Raw genomic sequence first — 19,707 nt, 5'->3', positions numbered from 1 at the left:
CACTTTCACACATTGGAGGAGGAAATGGCAACCCACTCCAGCGTTCTTGCCTGGAGAATCCCAGGGACGGGGGAGCCTGGTGGGCTGCCGTCTATGGGGTCGCACAGAGTCGGACACGACTGAAGTGACTTAGCAGCTTAGCAGATGATCCAGGATGATCTGTTTCACATATAGAACCTCAATTTAACAGCAAAGATCATTTTTTCAGTAAGGTCAGATTCACAGGTTCAAGAGCATGGACACATCTTTTCCCCACTTTCCCGCATGTTTCATTTTAGGAAGCTCCTGCTGTGTTCTGGATGAACATACAGAGAAAACCCAAGGTGTTACCAATCTCTGATCTCTTTGTTCCCCAAGGCAGAAGATCTCCTTGCTTAGGGATTACCTTTCGCTGTGGGTTCAATCTTCTGAGCAAATATAGACAAGTTAAAATTCTACAGAAGTTTGCGATTTTTTTTTCATTTTATAATTGGGAGTTTTGTGATATTTCACAACTGACCAGAATCAGAATTTTCCCTTCCTTCCTTGATACACAACTCTCTTTTCTATGTGTCAGTTTGTACACAGGGCATTAGGATGTGTGTTGTTATTGTATCAAAGAATAAAAAAGTCTGTCTGGAGTATAAATAATAATTATGACTTGATCATTGCTTTTTTTCATTATGAAGTCATCAGTGTTAGTCTGACAAACAAAAGTGAAAAGATCTTCACACAGCCCCAAGTTAACAAATTCTTTTCTACTCACTCATACATCCAGGCATAAATGATAAGGCGTCATCGTATGTGTTTGGAATGGAGCCCTGCAATCTGACCTGCAGATCAAAAAAGTGCTAATAAGTGGCAATCAATCCATCAGCCAACAAATGGTTTTATTTTCACTCAGTGAGGGTTTCACGCTTAAAGGGGAGATGGATAATTAAGACTTCATGTTTCAAAATATTAAATATTGATTTGTAGACATTTAGCAGCAGGCATAAAGCTCTCCTGAGGGATGACAACAACTGTCTCAAAGATTATAAAAGATTTTATTTCTCTGGGTAGAATTTAGCATTTATTTCTTATTTAAAAGATGTGAAATGAGAGTTAGTAAAATATTATATCAAGGAGATAGCTCAGAGCTCCTCAAATTGCTGTCATGTCTGTGGTGTGTGGCTGGCCAGAGTTAAAATAAAACCATTTTGCTAGTTGCGTATCGGCTTTTGGTTTATTGAAGTGTCAGAAGGTTTATAAGCTCTTCAACTCAAGTTTTGATTGTTTTATCCAACTACTGTCACTTCTTATCAGCATTAAAGGCAGAAATCAAAGCAAAGGCCCAGGGGAGGAGGACTTCCAAACGTTGCTTTTTGCTGTTGCTGTTGTAATGCTGACACTTTCCTGACAGGCCCTTTTTCTTGACACCATGGAGTAATTAGGGGCATTTTTATAATAAGCTTAACCAATTAGTTAATACATTTTCTGATTAAACACTCCTTTGTCTCAGCTGTACAGAAACTGCCTAAATGAGTAGGAGCTGGAGATGGGACCTACAGCTGGGGCTACATGGAAACACCACGGTGAGTCCAAATGTCACCTGAGCTTTGACTTTCTTAAGACCTTGAATCAGGAATCCTTGTCAGTGCAGGCAATTGGGACAATATTAGGGCCAGACATAATATTCAGACCTCACAAAGTAATTTTCCAATCAATAGACTCCATGTAATGTGTGGATTTTTAGCACCTTGATGAAATTCAGTGTCTTTTCAAAGGTTTGCCCCATAATAATCTCTTTTGTTGAGGGACTGTGCAAGACAAAGTGGAACATTGACTGGACATGGTGTGTGTGTGTTAATCGCTCAGTCATATGCAAATTTTTGTGACCCTGTGGACTGTGGCCCACCAGGCTCCTCTGTCCATGGAATTCTCCAGGCAAGAATACTGGAGTGGGTTTCCATTTCCTTCTCCAGGGGATCTTCTTGATTCAGGGATCGAACCTGTGTCTCCTGCATTGACAGGTGTATTCTTTACCATCTGAGCTGAATGGATGTGAGGGGACCTACAAAACAGTCTAAAGGTTCTGCAAATATCTTATAGAAGATGAATAAAAACTGTAAATTCCCCAGCGTTGCCACAGCATTCTCACAGATACAATGCAAGTTTCGTCTTTATTTACACTACTTGATATGCTTCAATACAAACAAGCATACTATCAAAAATTATGCCATTTGGTTTGTTGCATCAAGCTCTTAGCTGTTAAAAGTAAAAACTGCGATTTCAAGGCAGAATTATTTTGGCTACAGAGGGCTTGGTATTGTTGGGTGAAGTAAAAGTGCAGTGCTCTTGGGTCTGCTCTTCTGAGCCCTAGCGTTCCCCACGTGGAGGACACTTGGGCAGTCTCTGCTGCCTTTCTCCCATCTTGTTCTGAGTCTCTTCCTATCTCTCAGCAGCTTCTCAAAATTTCTTCTACTATAGTATTCACTCAGGGATATTTTATTTCTCATTTTAATATGATGGAAAAGTGACAGCAGTTGGATTTTAAAAATTGGAATTTGGATTGAAGTTCTTATAAATCTTCTTTCCAGTGGAGATCATATAATATTTGTTCATGTAGCTATTGGTAGCTCAGGCTCCTTTCTAAGACCTCAGTCTTAGAGGTACCTAACAGAAGCAGAAGATATTAAGAGGAGGTGGCAAGAATACACAGAAGAACTGTACAAAAAAGAGCTTCACGACCCAGATAATCATGATGGTGTGATCACTCACCTAGAGCCAGACATCCTGGAATGTGAAGTCAAATGGGCCTTAGAAAGCTTCATTATGAACAAAGACAGTGGAGGTGATGGAATTCCAGTTGAGCTATTCCAAATCCTGAAAGATGATGCTGTGAAAGTGCTGCACTCAATATGCCAGCAAATTTGGAAAACTCAGCAGTGGCCACAGGACTGGAAAAGGTCAGTTTTCATTCCAATCCCAAAGAAAGGCAATGCCAAAGAATGCTCAAACTACCGCCCAATTGCACTCATCTCACATGCTAGTAAGGTAATGCTCAAAATCTCCAAGCCAGGCTTCAGCAATATGTGAACCGTGAACTTCCTGATGTTCAAGCTGGTTTTAGAAAAGGCAGAGGAACCAGAGATCAAATTGCCAACATCCGCTGGATCATGGAAAAAGCAAGAGAGTTCCAGAAAAACATCTATTTCTGCTTTATTGACTATGCCAAAGCCTTTGACTGTGTGGATCACAATAAACTGTGGAAAATTCTGAAAGAGATGGGAATACCAGACCACCTGACCTGCCTCTTGAGAAATCTGTATGCAGGTCAGGAAGCAACAGTTAGAAATGGATATGGAACAACAGACTGGTTCCAAATAGGAAAAGGAGTACGTCAAGGCTGTATATTGTTACCCTGTTTATTTAACTTCTATGCAGAGTACATCATTAGAAATGCTGGGCTGGAAGAAGCACAAGCTGGAATCAAGATTGCCGGGAGAAATATCAATAACCTCAGATATGCAGATGGCACCACCCTTATGGCAGTAAGTGAAGAGGAACTAAAAAGCCTCTTGATGAAAGTGAAAGAGGAGAGTGAAAAAGTTGGCTTAAAGCTCAACATTCAGAAAACTAAGATCATGGCATCTGGTCCCATCACTTCATGGGAAAAAGATGGGGAAACAGTGGAAACACTGTCAGACTTTATTTTTTGGGGCTCCAAAATCACTGCAGATGGTGATTGCAGCCATGATATTAAAAGATGTTTACTTCTTGGAAGGAAAGTTATGACCAACATATATAGCATATTGAAAAGCAGAGACATTACTTTGCCAACAAAGGTCCGTCTAGTCAAGGCTATGGTTTTTCCTGTGGTCATGTATGGATGTGAGAGTTGGACTGTGAAGAAAGCTGAGTGCTGAAGAATTGATGCTTTTGAACTGTGGTGTTGGAGAAGACTCTTGAGAGTCCCTTGGACTGCAAGGAGATCCAACCAGTCCATCTTAAAGGAGATCAGTCCTGGGTGTTCATTGGAAGGACTGATGCTGAAGCTGAAACTCCAATACTTTGGCCACCTCATGTGAAGAGTTGACTTATTGTAAAAGACTCTGATGCTGGGAGGGATTGGGGGCACGAGGAGAAGGGGACGACAGAGGATGAGTTGGCTGGATGGCATCACCGACTCAATGGACGTGAGTTTGAGTGAACTCCGGGAGTTGGTGATGGACAGGGAGGCCTGGTGTGCTGTGATTCATGGGGTTGCAAAGAGTCAGACACGACTGAGAGACTGAACTGAACTGAACTGAACATCATATAGGCATAAATTGTGAAGAGAAATAAGCCAGAGTCTCAAGTTCCCAAACTTCAGCCATGATTCTCCCCTCGATGAACCTTGAATCTCCATGCCCTGTGGTCGGCTTTCTACTGATTTTTGTTTTCTAGATCAATTGCACCATAGGGCTTTAGAATTGCTTGTTAAGGAGTTTGAAAAAGCAGCAAATTTGGTTCAATTTTTGTGTGGAAAATTTGCATTCTCTAACTCTGAAAGTCCCAGCACTAGAGCTCTGCAGCCCTTACCTCATGCTTTGAAGGTTCCATTGCGTATACCCCATGGCAAAGTGGAAAAGATTTAATGAATAGCCTTGTGGTATATGAAATTGATTTCTTTAGTAAATATTAGTTTGGGAGCTTCATGTGTGAAACTGGCATGCAGTGTCACAGTTCATTTTATTTTCTTTTTTGCACTGATATATTCAATCCTAGAATAAAAGATTTTTGTATTTCCCATTGTAGTTTATGTGATGCTGTTTAAAGCTATCTTTTGCTTATAATGAAACACTTAGAATTAAAAATGCATTCTTTTAAAGGCACATCATTTTTTATTAGACATTTGAATGCATCACACTGTTTTATCAGCAGTAGTAAGTAGAGGATAGAATAGGGAAGTGACAGAAAATCTATTTGGCAGAGAAAATAGGCTCTCTTCATATGTGTATGTGATTGCATGTGTGAGTAACATTACAGTAACCGTAATACGAGGATAGACATCTTTTGGCATCATAATGGCAAATCAGAAGATAAAATACAGTTTTTAAAATGTGGTCTGTTTTGGTCACTTGATTATTTCACACCAGCAGCAAACAGAAAATAGACTAAGACAAGAGAATCTATTACATTAGATTCTAGATTAAGTCCTACATTATATCTCTTTTATAAGTGAAAAGGAATTTAAAAGGTAAGTCATCTATTTGGAAAAGAGAAGGAGATAGTATAGTTGGAAATAAACAGTCATATTTGTTTTAAACATATATTTTGTAAAACAAAGAAGCAGCTGTGGTTTCCATAAGAGAACCTTTGAGAATGCATTAAATGGAATATTTAAAGCTGTAAAGTTGAAGTGGGAATTCATACCAATTATCATTGCCTCTAATAATTTAGATAGTATTTCCTAGTATGCAAGAAAATCTCTAAAGTATATGATCATGTTCAGATTTATACATAGGTTTCAAAGAAAAAAAATCTCTCTCTTTCTGAGAGCTTCCGGGAAATTCTTATTCAATATACAAATCCCTTCTGATTATCAGGTGATCAAGGAAGTATTTGTCATTTCTAAAACACTAAACATTAGATTCTAAAGATAATTCACCCCAAAGAGGGGAAAACCTGGCTCGTTTAATAATGTATACTTCATTTACAGTTCCGAGGAACTTCGTTCTTCTGGCTATGACATTTCCCCCAGTCATGGTTCTGATGTATGCAGATCTCTAAGTACATTTTAAATAGAACAACAACTGAACGATACACTCAACAGGATTCATGAAGAGGAAATAGACATATTTCGGCGTGGGAGAATATTTATGCATTATTTAACAGCAATAATGTTTGAATTCATACATTATGCAAATGCAGTTATAATCAGGAAAATGAAAGAACTTGGACTGCTGCAACGTCCTTAAACCAACCATTAGGTACCTATTTGTGCATAACATTTAATACTGCACAATGCCTTACGATACTACAGTGTATCACTCAAAGAGAAAAGTTATCAGAGATTAACTGGGTATAAAATGAAAAGTTGATGAACCCCTGATTGCTACCTTGATACTGACTTCTATAAATTTATCTTTAAACAAGTGCAAGGATGTTAATGATAATTAACATGATATTGGAATAAAATGCACTTGACTCAAAGGCTGCCCCCAATTAAACCTTTCTGCTATTTAGTTGGATATGAACAACTTCTTTATCCAGAGAGCCACTGCACTTAAATGCAGGCACTATTCTAAGAATTTTACATGACTTATCTCATTTAATCTCATAACAATTAGCTCATAACAATGTTATGAGGTAGATGCTATTATTATTCCTATCTTACAGATGAGAAAACTGAAACACAGAGAGGATGGGTGTCCTGCCTGAAGCCAATGAAGTATTAAGTGGTAGATCCTTGACTTTGAATGCAGGAAATCTGAATCCAGAGTCTACACTCTTAGTCTCAATGCCATGTTGTTTATATTACTATGATAGTTATTTATGTTCTACTTCTTTCTTTTAAACTGTAAGTTCTCTGCATTAGAAATGATAATAGTTGAGTATTTATTATATCCCAGGCAGCGTGCCAGGCCAGGTGAATGTAAGATGAGCACACATGGCCCCTGCTCTCCAGGGGCTCACAGTCCAGCAGGTAGATAAACATGAAACTAGACTGCATCGTGGGAAGCAAGAGACAGGCATGTAGAGAGAGAATTAGGGAAGTGATTGGAAGGGCATCTAACCCATCTGGAACTTTAGGAGTAGGAACTATTCAGGAATAGGAATCTAAGAAAAGCTAAAGGAAGAGATACTCCTAATTGGGACTGCATCCTAGTTACTGAGGCCTTTCCTTATCCTCTAGTTCCTGGCACGGAATTCTTCACAGAGAAATTGATTACGTAGATCAGACTAATGTTTAATTGGTTGAATTAAGCCATTGTTTCCCAACACCAGGGACTTCCATATTGGCAGTCTTGGGTCCAACAGGGTCTAGGGAGAGTTTGGAGACTACATGTGCCCTGATTTTAACTGAAGAAACATGTGCCCTGGTTTCTGTTGATTTGTAGAGAATTTTATAATATCCCTGACCTCGCCCCATGGGGGAAAAATGTACATCTCTGTGGAATTCTGTGAAATTTCAAGGTGTTTGTGAACTCTCTAAAATCCACTCGGGACCCAGTTAGGGACCCCTGGTCTAATGGAGTGCAACTTGGATGAATAGTAAGCCTACCAATATACAACGGCTGTTAGGGAGTGCAGATCAGTGGTTCTTAAACTTTCTAGTCCTGAGGGACTTCTTTACACCTGTAAAAACTAAGGACCACCCCCACCCAAAATTTTTTGTTTATCTGGGTTATATTAATCTACACCTATGTTAGAAATGAGAACTGAGAAATTTAAACATTTATCTATTAATTCAAAAATTACAATAACAACTTCCATTATGTGCTTGCATAAATGTTGTTATGCATGCATATGTGCTCAATCGCTTCAGTCGTGTCCAGCTCTTTGCGACCCCATGGACTGTAGCCCACCAGGCTCCTCTGTCCATGAGATTTCCCTGGCAAGAATACAGGAATAAGTTGCCATTTCCTTCTCCAGGGGGTCTTCCCGATCCAGGGATCGAACTCACATCTCCTGCATTGCAAGCGAATTCTTTACCTGCTGAGTCACCTGGAAAGCCCTAATGTTGTTATAGGATATAACTATGTTTTCCAAATAAAAAAATTAGCAACATGAGTGGTATTAGTTTACATTTTTATAAATCCCTTTAATGTCTGGCTCAGTAAAAGATAGTGGGATTCTCAAGTCTACTTCTGCTTTTAATCTGTTGGGATATGTTATTTTGGTTGAGCTTACAAAGGAAAATTATTCTCACATAGATATGTAGTAGGAAAGGAAGGTATACTTTAATAGTCTCATAAGGTCATTGTGGACATCCTTCTTTGATAGTACACCAAAACTTGGCAAATAGTTGTTTCTTAAAAGTTATTTGAAATGTCAAACCTGAAACAATATTAATGAACTTTTTTTCTGCTCTGCTACTTGAACATCCACTAGTTTTCTTTGCATTTTGAGTGGATCTTTCACTCTTGTATGATGCTTATAAAATTTTGTAATGTTTATTTGGAAATGCATGTTCACTGAGATATGAAGACCTTCCAAATGTTGATGCATTCCATCACACAGCATTTAAAAATTGCATTCAGTAATATCACCACCAATCTCACCCCAAAATCTTTAAATATTGGGAAGTTGTGAAACTAATCAATATGGATACAAGATTTCCAAACTTTCAATTGAGTGAAATTTAATTTTATCAAAGCAAAGATTGTCAGTTGCTTTTCTTGAAGTGATAGGTTCATTTGTTTTTGAGAAAATGTCTTCCAAATACACATTGAAAAAATCATGATTTGTCAATTGTTCTTTCAAGTAAAAATGCTTTCCACAAAGTGGCTTGTTCAGCTTACAACACAAATGAGCCCACAAATACTTCTCCCTAAGACAAAGCTTGTACGTCTATGTATAACCAAAGTGCTTCATATCTACTTCCCATTTCATCTTATTAAATACTGTATTCAAGAGTAGCTTTAATAAAATTAATTTTTACTGTTTCATAAAAGACATTCTTAAATGAAAGTAGCATTTGTTTAAAGTGTAATTGCATAGCAGTTGAAAAATACAACTACATTGCACAGTTGGATGTTGCTTCCTTGATTTCACAAAGGCACCAGAAGCCCTACCCACCATTACTTTAGCACCATTAATGCAAACCATCAAGACAATGAAAAAGGCAAATCACGTGTTAGTAACATTATGAGAATAATTTTGACCCTGCAGATGCCCTGAAAGATCTCAGGAATCCCTGAAATTCTGCATTCTACACTTTGAGAACTGTCTGTGCAGAAGGTACAAAGAGAAATTAGCTTCCTCTATGGAGGAAGTTTGAAATAAATACGGAGGCAAGTTTACAGGTTTGGAAAAAATAACTTTTCATGGAAAGGAGCTAACTCATAAAAGTATTTGTGTGTACCTAAGTATGTTTCAAGTGCAAGGAAATACTGTTTTATACTGTAAACTTCCTGGATGCCCAAAACACCAATTTTAACATTGGATTGTTCAGGATAAGAATGTGAGACTCCTGAGGTAGTCATTTCCTGGCTGCAATTTTTGACCTTAGTGTTTCAAGCACACCAATATCCATTTCTCTGGGCAGAATTTACAGGAGTCAATGGGAAACGGTAGGAGGGAATTACACTCACCCAAGTGGAAATAGAGATTTTTAAAAACCTTACAAAACGAAGACTTTCAGGAGTGAACTTATACTGCAAACACATTAGCTTCGGCGAGTCCAGGTTTAGTGTGGAGTGTTGACAGACACAAGACTGGAAAAGCAGGAGGAGGCTGTTCTGCGGTAATTAAAACTAAACTGGAGAAGTCGAAGGATGCTTGTTATTCTGTGTTTTCATAGCAGTGTGTTCAGCTGCCATGGAGGAGACTCTATTAGCATTTACTTTACAAATCTCATTTCTTCAGAGGTCAGAGCTCAAGCTGAAAATTCACTTCTGGTGGAAATTCCTTAACTTTCTGTTGGCCCATGTCACAAATGGAATGCTTCTTAGGTTTATTTTAGTTGTCTAAATATTGTAGGGTTGCTTGGTAATAAATCAACTTTATGCAATATTTTTCTTCTCTTTATCTCTGGTCATCTTGAAACACTAAGGGTTTCTTGCATTAAAGTAGAATCCTGTATAATACATAGATCACTGATAAAAAGATAATTTGGTGTTGTGAAACAGGTTAATAAGAAAGAATATTACTAGCCATTCATCTTTCTGCCTCCAAGGCAAAGAATATCTTCCAGAAAGATAGCAGTTGAATGTCTTTTTAAAAACGAAGTGGTAATTTTCCCACCAAGATTACTGGCATGTGGATGGAAATTTGCAGTAGAAAGTTATCCTAAGCTTCAGATTTCATTATACTTTGTGATTTCCTTGGTATCACCATTTCTTCAAGCACAGTTAAGGTATATTGTGTGGGATCTTTCATGTATACAGATCCTGGGATCCTGGGACAGATTCATATATGTCCGATATGCAGTTATTTCTGGGACTAGGTTAGCATTTGGTGGTATTTCCTGCCAAAGAATTTTGCAAAGGAAATTGCTATGCTTGGGTAATGCATGAAGAATATTTTCTGCTGAGACTCTGAGTACCTACCACATGAATAAAAATATGTGCTCTCAGCAGAGAAAAAAAAAGCTTAGACTAGAAAAACTTACCCTGCTCTTCTGACCTCTGTGGGTCATTGTCACAACAAAGAGAGGACAAGTAAGTCCACAGCTTTGGAGATAAGGATAAAGGAGATTAGGTAGTCGTCTCTTGTTTCTATCCATTTGGAAGCAACTATTTCTGTGATATGGAATGCTTTAGACATTCACACTTGACTTTGTAACTAATATAGTAATTAAGCACATTTATGTAATTCTGGACTGGGTATCAGTGTTAGATTAATGGAAGACCTTTCTGGTAGTACAATTTGCTGAGCTACTCAGAAGGCCTTCTCAGAGGACTCTTTGGAGATGTCTTTTGGGGAAGTTTACATAAAAATACTCAGAGAATTAAAAATCATTGCAATAAAGGAAGACTTGGAGATAGTTTATTACAAACCATTCATTTCTTAAGTGAAATATTTTCAGCTTTTCAGGATCATATCAGATGAGAGCGAACCTCTAGATGGGTGACAGGACAGAACTCCTTGAATTCCTTTCAAGGCCTAAGTTTTCATGATTTAATAAGAACAAATGTAAAAATACTTGCATTGAAATAAAAGCCCTCCATACATCCTAGCTACCATTTTTATTATTAACTGTTGGTTAGATGCTAAAGAGTGAAGAAATAATAATAAAAAACCGGTCTGGGAAAAAGGCTGAGAAAAAGACTCTCTATAGAGATTTTCAAGGCAAGTAAAACAGCGTTAGCCTGCTGACAGGTTGTGATGGGGAACAGTTGAAAAGAGCTTAGAATTTCTGAATCGACACAAAAGCAGTACAGGTGTCACTTCAATCTCATATAATCTTAAACGAAGCCCCAAATCCTTGTTCCTTTTGTGAGTCAGAATCAATATAGGCAAGAACGAGGCCACAGGAAGGAAGCATGGTATTTGCTTATTCACAATGAATACTTTTCCTGCAATATGTTTATAATATTGGTGCTTTTGTTTTAGAGGTATAATACACCCTCCCACCACCACATACACACATTCCAAGCTGAAACATGGTACCAAGAGCATAGCATCATCCCACACAGTTTCATTATTAATAGTGTTATCATGAATGCAAATGTTGACACATTATCTGCACAACTATTTTCTAGTAAGGAAGTCCACAAATAACACTTGACATCTTGTTTGCATAGCAGCTACCATGTGTATTTTTCACTGTTCTTTGTATCTTCACTGCATATTGGAGCTCCGCATCATTTTGGCCTAGTTCAACATCTTTAAATATGCAAACCTGATTCAACATCAAAGGACAAATCAGCTTCAAACTGATTTTCCGCACTAACAGTCTTGTGCATCACCACCAAATATTATCACATTGATTACCACACAGTTTTAAGATTCAATGGTTTTGTGTTGATTTTTTTCTCCATTAATTTATGTGGCCTTTCATAATATGCTTTTGAGGGCATAATTTTTTAGTTCTCATTTTCTTAAATCTATTCTTCATTAAATGTGTAATTTTCAGTACAACTCAGGGTTTTCTAGCATCATGCCGTTAATGATACTTCAATTCTTTTACTCTATTGTTTGCAATGCAATTAAGCAAGACACTGAATCTTTAACATTAACAATTCTTCCGTATGACTACAACCATTAAATAACTACTGCAAACTTGCTATCAATTCTGTAGGGTTTACATCAGAAACAATCTTAGAAGAGCTATGTTTCACCATAAGATGCAAACATCTTGGTTCCTAAGAAAGGCATCGAGGAGAGGGTTTGCTAATTGATTTTTCTTTAAGAACAATCTGTTTCTCTTCCAGTTTATTATAGGAAACACTGGTATTTGTCATTTTTCCAATATTTGGAGGCTGCTGCCTTAATAAATGCACATATCAGATGATGCTCACTCCCTGTCTGATGGGCGAATGGTGTTGGGCAGAAGAAGGTCACACTGATGTTAAATTTGCTGCTGAGCAAAGGATCAAAGTGTAAATGGAATTCTGAAAGCTGGGAAATGTGAGTGTGCCAGTGTAAATAATCTATTAATTATTGACAGCTAAGAGGCTAAAAATTCCTATTTGGTCATGACATCTTAATTTTTACACTGAGCCATTTCTGGCAATTTTTAAATTAAACTTTTCTTTTACTATAGATATGAAATATTTCCATTATACTAAATCTCTGCTGGTGCTTCTTCTTTTGACATTTTGTCTGATTTCTGCATATTAAAGCAATATCAGATATGACAAAAGACAAGGACTGATTTGAGCACAAGAAAGAGAACAATGATATTAGAAGTGCTTACACACTACACATTTAAAAATTTTTGTTCCTATGTAGAGGGGAAATAAATCCCCGGGAATAATGTGAGTGATGTCTGAGAAGCTTCAGGTGTGTTCACTATTTATAGAAGGCAAACAAGACTGAAGGTGATGACAATTATGAGGCCATTTAGCAGATATCACAGAACTGTAGGTCATTTTTCAAACATTTTAAAGTGTATCCAGGAAAAGGACAAGGCGAAAGTAAAATATTTTAGTGTCCTTGCTGTAAATTTTCAAAGTTATTATTATAAATCGTTTAATAACACGATACTTTTCATATATTCAGTTTCTTCATCTCTACTACACATCACCAGGCTTTCTTTATTTCTGGCACGAGCTATTTGTTTAACTGAAGTAACTGGCACTCTGCTTATCAGAGTTTAACTGGAGAGAGTATAAATGGAGCCTGACGAATAGGTTGGGCCGTACAAGAACATTCGGGAACTTCTGAGGCACAGTGGGTTGGTACCCCTGACATCTAGGGGAATGGCTTTTATTAACAGCGCACTTCCATTGGCGAGGTAATGTTCAGGACTTTGATCACTATAAAGACCCTCTCTTCTGGGTTTCTTAACAAACTAAAAGGTTGAATCAGGTTCCCTGAAGTTTGCGAACCCCTTTTTGTCCATTTGGGTCAAGTTTGAAGCCCAAATGGGCCAATTTATGTTTGCAGGTTAGTGTTGCTTTGAGTTGAGGAAATATGTTTGAACTTTCTATTCAGCAGTCCAACTCAGGGGGTGTGAATACGGTGAACTGTTCACACGAGCCCCAGCACACCTCCATGCTGGGTTTCCTACTGCTGGACTGCTGGTCCAAACTGGCCTTAAAGGATTGGACACCAGAGGAGGTCTTTCATGTTTCTCTGACTTTGATTTTCCCACTCTCTGCTACTGATCATTTATGATAAACTGGAGCCTTTTGAGGTGAGCAATGTCATGGCTACTGTCTACTTTTGAAATGACACTATATTAATGCATTTTACAACTAAAACGAATATGAAATACTTGATTTTTAAAAGAAATATTTTAGGTAATAAGTCTAAGATAGAAAGGGGGAAAATGAGAGGGAGGGGTCACCATGGAATAAATGTGTGAAGAATTTAATTACATCGTTTATTTAAGAGCAGAAAGAAAGCAGGAAAGATCAGTAAAGAAGGAATTCATCAGAGACTAAGCTAATAGCAAACCATTATCCCTAACAGAATCACATAGTAAGGATGAGTCTTTGTATTTTCAGTTTGGAAAGATATTTTCTTTTGGGGGTGATGCTGTGCATTGTGTGTTCTACAACAGCAGTATCTGAAATGGAGCATCTTTAACTAGCTCAGCCATATTCCCTCGTGGTGCTTGAAATGCTCATTCGGTCCAGCAGAGGGCACTAGTAACTAGTGCACACCAGTACACATTGTGGTGTTTCCCATGATGAATAACCATATTTTCAATACATCGCAAGCCGCAGTAATGAGAAGAACTAGTTATTATTTTTGTTCTTGTTATCATGACATATCTTTTATTTATCCCATTAGACATTTCCAGCTTCTATAGCTTCAATTAAAATATCAATACCTGGTTCAGAATACTCTCTCAGTGTCAAGAACTGGGCTATTAAAAGAAATACACACAGATGTTTTCACGCTTCTAAATAAAAGGGACTTTCTTGACTTTTTCTCAAACTAACAATTCTATTCATTTAAGCAGGATTCCAAAGAAAAAGGGCAACAATTCTAAACACTGCAAATCTTTGAGTGGAGAGCAATGGTACTTTTAGAACTTTTAAGAATCATGGCTCTGCTTTCCCAGTAGGAACTTTTCAGTGAGGGAACACAGTCAAGGTTTGACAAATCTTGTTTTCACAGACAGACTCTAGAAATTTTAATTAGTCCTCTCCTTACATGTTTAGACATTAATGTTGTTTATGTAACTACCGTATTATATATTTAAACATTGCATTAATTTGGCAGCCTGCTGAGTGTTACTGAAGAATTCCCTGAAGAGTGACAGATATTTCCAACATTTTACCAAAACATAATTTGCGAAGTTTAACTAAAGCAATTTGGCCCTTTTCATCATCCTGGACCAGATGTGTAAAAGGAAGAAGCAATAGAGCTTTATTTACCTATTAAAAAAAAAAAAAAAAACAAATATCTTCAAACACCTGGCAAGAAAGAGTTCCTTACACTGTTTCTGTGCTTTAGCAACCTAAACACATTATTACTGAATGATAGTTATCTAAAGTCTATGTATTGTGGTCGTTTAGTCCCTAAATAGTGTCTGACTCTTTTGCAACCCCACGGACTGTAGCCTGTCAGAATTCTCCAGGCAAGAACACTGGAGTGGGTTGCCATTGCCTTCTCCAATGCATGAAAGTGAAAAGTGAAAGTGAAGTTGCTCAGTCGTGTCTGACTCTTAGCGACCCCATGGACTGCAGCCTACCAGGCTCCTCCATCCATGGGATTTTCCAGGCAAGAGTACTGGAGTGGGGTGCCATTGCCTTCTCCAGGGGATCTTGCTGACCGAGGGATTGAACCCATGTCTCCTGCATTGGCAGGTGGTTTCTTTACGACTGAGCCAAAGTCTATGTTGCTCAGTCATGTCCAACTCTTTGCTACCCCATGACTCTAGCCCGCCAGGCTTCTCTGTCCATGGGGATTCTCCAGGCAAGAATACTGGAGTGGGCTACCATTACCTTCTCCAGAGGATATTCCCAACCCAGGGTTTGAACTCAGGTATCCCTCATTGCAGATAGGTTCTGTACCATATGAGCCACCAGGGAAGCCCAAGTCTATGTGTATTCTTCTTGAAAAGAAATTTTATAAGACATTTTAAGTGAAATCAATGTATTTTTATATCCCTGTATATACCTATATGTTTAACTTTGGATCATTGTGATTCTCTCTCTCTCTCTCTTTTTTTTTTTTGTTGGTGGGAAGACCTTATGAATATGTGCAATAATTTTAAAAAATGTGATATACACTGCACATAATTGAAATGACACATTTTGCTATAAAATTATACCTTTTATGGCCTTCACTTAAAACACAGAATGTACAACTAGTTGATCAATTAGAGTTTTGAATTTTGATATTCATATTTTCTTATCATCAGTTTATAGGTAGTGTCCATTTTGTTTTCCATCACTGTTGTGCCTGGTTGAGTGTCTAAAAAGTTCCATTCTACAGGACTTCCTTGGCAGTCTAGTGGTTAAGCCTTTGCATTCCAATGCAGGGATGTGGTTTTTATCCCTGGTCAAGGAACTAAGATCCCACATGCCTTGTAGACAAAAAAAGAAAATATAAAACAATGCTGTAACAAACTCAATAAAGACTTTTAAAATGATCCGCATCAACAAAACACAAGTTACATTCTAGAATATGGTAAAACTTTAGAGGGAGATTTATGCCATTTTGAATGAATTGTTTCAGGTTGCCTGCATTTTTAATACCTCTTTCTTTTCACAGAGAAGAGAAGAGAAGTTTGTTATTTTTGGCTTTCATTAGCGTTCTCACTTCAGAGTTTGTATAGGATTCTGCTTTCAAAGCCAGCATCTCTCTTCTTTTTAGCATCTGTTACATAAACAGGGTGAACAGCTACAGGATTCCAAATTGGTGAAGGAAGCAGCTAACCCGCTTATTCCTCACTAGCCAGTGTAACTGACAGCACTTAGCTCTCTCCACCCCTGCCACCTCAGTTTTGAAGGGAAGCACTGTTTTGCTCCTTTCCCAACACTGAGGTTCTGACAACAGGCAGATCTGAGGCAACGAGTGTTCCTGGGAAAAGAGCAGAGGAGGGAAGCATGGTAGTAGGAGAATGAAGGTAATAAGGGAAATGATTAATACTTCTATAGTATTTTTTTGCATATTTCTTTCACTGATTCTTATACCATCCCTTTGAGAATATATAATTGTGTGTGTGTATGTGCTCAGTCATGTCTGACTCTTTGCAACCCCATGGACTATAGCTTGCCTGGATCCTCTGTCTATGGAATTCTCCAGGCAAGAATGCTGGAGTGGGTTGCCATTTCTTTCTCCAGGGTATCTTCCTAACCCAGCAATTGAACCCTCATCTCCTGTGTTGGTAGGCAAATTCTTCACCACTGCACCACCTGGGAAGCCCTCCCACTAAAAATTCTATATATATATTTGTATATATGTATATTTTAGGTAAAGAAGAGGGGAAATTCTCTAGACAGGAGAATTTTTTCCCCTCTGTTTTCTGAGCTAACATTCAGGCAGGAATTGGTCAAATCAAAATATCTTAAACACAAAGGAAAATACTGGGTTGGCCAAAAAGTTCATTTGTGTTTTTCCATAACATCTTACGGAAGAACCAGAATGAACTTTTTGGCCAACCCAGTATTATCTTCCATAACAAAAGCTTCAGTGTAGAGTGACTCCAGGGCAGAATGATGTCCTCAAGGATTGAATGTTTGCCTTGGTCTTTCTGCTCTGCTGTTCTCAGAGCACACTGGACTTGTGCTTAGCTTGTATCTTCATAGTCATAAAGTGGCTGCCACAGCTCCAGCAGTCACAGTTCATGTTGTCAAACAACACATAGTCCAAACACAGTTTCTTAAAGATAGCCAAGTCTGCTGCATTGAATTGTACTGTTTTACCTCTGAGCTCAGTGGTAGCTTAATTCCCAAGTTCCATAGGGAAGTAGAATGGCTGCATTTGCTCCTGCCTCTCAGGTTCAAAGACATCATAAAACAAAAACAGAAATAAAAACCTTGCACTCAGAGAGTTAAATAATTTATTCCAGGATCTAGGAGCCTACGTGGAACATAGTGCCCGTTGTTCTAAGTCTGCTCTGGAAGGGCTTTGGTTTAAGAGAAGACAGCCCTCTCAGATTTCTGTTTATTTGTGTAACTTCTTTGTACACAGTAGGCACTCAGCATCAGTTGATTTGATTTTAGGTTTAAAAATGAAATTAAAACCAAGTTCCCTTGGGCTATTTGGCTTTGCTCTCACTCTCTGGCATTTCTCTGTGATAAGTTTAATTGAATTTGAACCAGACTCAACTGTGAGAAATGTCCAGGACCCAGATATCTTTTCTCATGTGTTTAATTTGTGCTAATATTAACATAGATGGAGATAATCAGACTCAGTGAACTCATTCTGCAGCTCTAGGATGGTAGGCCCAATCTCTGTAATTAATCAGCCAATCAATCTACAATACCTTTTGAGTACCCCCACTAGGACTCCATCCTACCTGCTCTAAAATTTGTAAAAGGTGCTTTTTGTCAAGGAGCTTACAGTATATTTGCAGAAATGTGAAGTACATGTAAAGTGTTGGCTAATGGTTTTAAGGTGTTATATATGAATCAAATAATTAAGCTCCTTGGGAGGCTCGGTACATAAACAGACATAAGATGTGAGCTGGCCTGTGACAGGTGAACCGGCCACAGGGGAGTAAGAGTAATATCTCTGATGGAGAAGCTCTACTCAAATTTTATGAACATGAGTTTTCTCAGATATCTGTAGTTGCACCACCTGGAGGGATTGGAACTGAATAGACCTTAGAGGCAAACCTCAGGGCTAGAAAACTGGGCCAATTGCTTAGGGCTGTGAACTCTGTGCAGTGGGACAAGGATTCAGAGAGTCAGCCTGAGGCCCAAAGGAGGATGCTTTTATTTAGGAAGATTTAACTAAGAGGCAAAGGTTGCAGGTCCATTGAGTTGGTGATGCTATCTCACTACGTCATCCTCTGTCACCCACTACTCCCCTTGACCTCCATCTTTCCCAGCATCAGTGTCTTTTTCCTCTCTGTTGACTTTCTACAACCAAAACTTTATAGCTCCATATTATGTGATCCAGCAATTCCACTCTTGGGTGTATATCTGAGAAAAATGAAAGTACTAAATCGAAAAGATACATGCACTCCAGTGTACATAAAACACTATTTACAATAGCCAAGGCGTGGAAGTGACCCAAGTGCCTATAAACAGACAATTGAATTAAGAAGATGTGGTATTGATATACAATGGAATATTACTCAATGAAATGAAATACTGCCACTGCAGCAATGTGGATGGACCTAGAGAATACTATGCTAAGTGCAATAAGCCAGAGAAAGACAGATATTTCATCACTTATATGTGGAATCTAAAAAATTACACAAAACAGAGACAGACTTACAGATGTAGGAAGCGAACTAGTTACCATGAGCCAAGGGAGGTGGGGAGGGACAAATTAGGGGTATGGGATTAACAGGTACAAGCTACTATACGTAAGATAAACACCAGGAATATACTGTGTAGCACAGGGAATTATAGCCATCACCTTATAACAACCTACAATGGAGTTTAATCAGCAAAAGTATTGAAGATCATGGCATCCGGTCCCATCACTTCATGGGAAATAGATGGGGAAACAGTGGAAACAGTGGCAGACTTTTATTTTTCTGGGCTCCAAAATCACTGCAGATGGTGACTGTAGCCATGAAATTAAAAGACACTTACTCCTTGGAAGGAAAGTTATGACCAACCTAGACAGCATATTCAAAAGCAGAGACATGACTTTGCCAACAAAGGTTCGTCTAGTCAAGGCTATGGTTTTTCCTGTGGTCATGTATGGATGTGAGAGTTGGACTGTGAAGAAGGCTGAGCGCTGAAGAATTGATGTTTTTGAACTGTGGTGTTGGAGAAGACTCTTGAGAGTCCCTTGGACTACAAGGAGATCCAACCAGTCCATTGTGAAGGAGATCAGCCCTGGGATTTCTTTGGAAGGAATGATGCTGAAGCCGAAACTCCAGTATGTTGGCCACCTCATGCGAAGAGTTGACTCACTGGAAAAGACTCTGATGCTGGGAGGGATTGGGGGCAGGAGGAGAAGGGGACGACAGAGGATGAGATGGCTGGATGGCATCACTGACTCGATGGACGTGAGTTCGGGTGAACTCCGGGAGTTGGTGATGGACAGGGAGGCCTGGCGTGCTGAGATTCATGAGGTCACAAAGAGTCGGCCACGACTGAGCGACTGTTCTGATCTGATTGAATCACTATGCTGTACACCTGGAACTGACACAATATTGCAGGTTAACCACACTTGAATTGAAAGAAACTAAACAGTTCTGTTTTAAATCCCACTAATTCTGACATGGGTGTTTGTATTATTAACAGGCAATGTCTTAATGTCTAAAGAATGTCTCTATTGCTTAGTTAA

At 38.5% G+C, this 19,707-nt stretch overlaps 1 long non-coding RNA gene across 1 annotated transcript in view; it reads left to right on the top strand.

Annotated features, from left to right (window-relative positions):
* Window positions 1–19,707, top strand: part of LOC109557054 (uncharacterized) — a 76,778-nt gene that overhangs the window by 54,756 nt on the left and 2,315 nt on the right. The window contains exon 2 of the long non-coding RNA XR_002180471.2: window positions 1,481–1,553. This is a non-coding gene — a long non-coding RNA (uncharacterized lncRNA). The remainder of the gene's footprint in view (window positions 1–1,480; window positions 1,554–19,707) is intronic.

This window comes from Bos indicus, chromosome 3 (assembly GCF_029378745.1).
Source record: "Bos indicus isolate NIAB-ARS_2022 breed Sahiwal x Tharparkar chromosome 3, NIAB-ARS_B.indTharparkar_mat_pri_1.0, whole genome shotgun sequence".
Classification (NCBI taxonomy): domain Eukaryota; kingdom Metazoa; phylum Chordata; class Mammalia; order Artiodactyla; family Bovidae; genus Bos; species Bos indicus.
The sequence above is the reverse complement of the archived record's forward strand: the minus strand, read 5'-3'. Positions and strand labels throughout refer to the sequence as shown.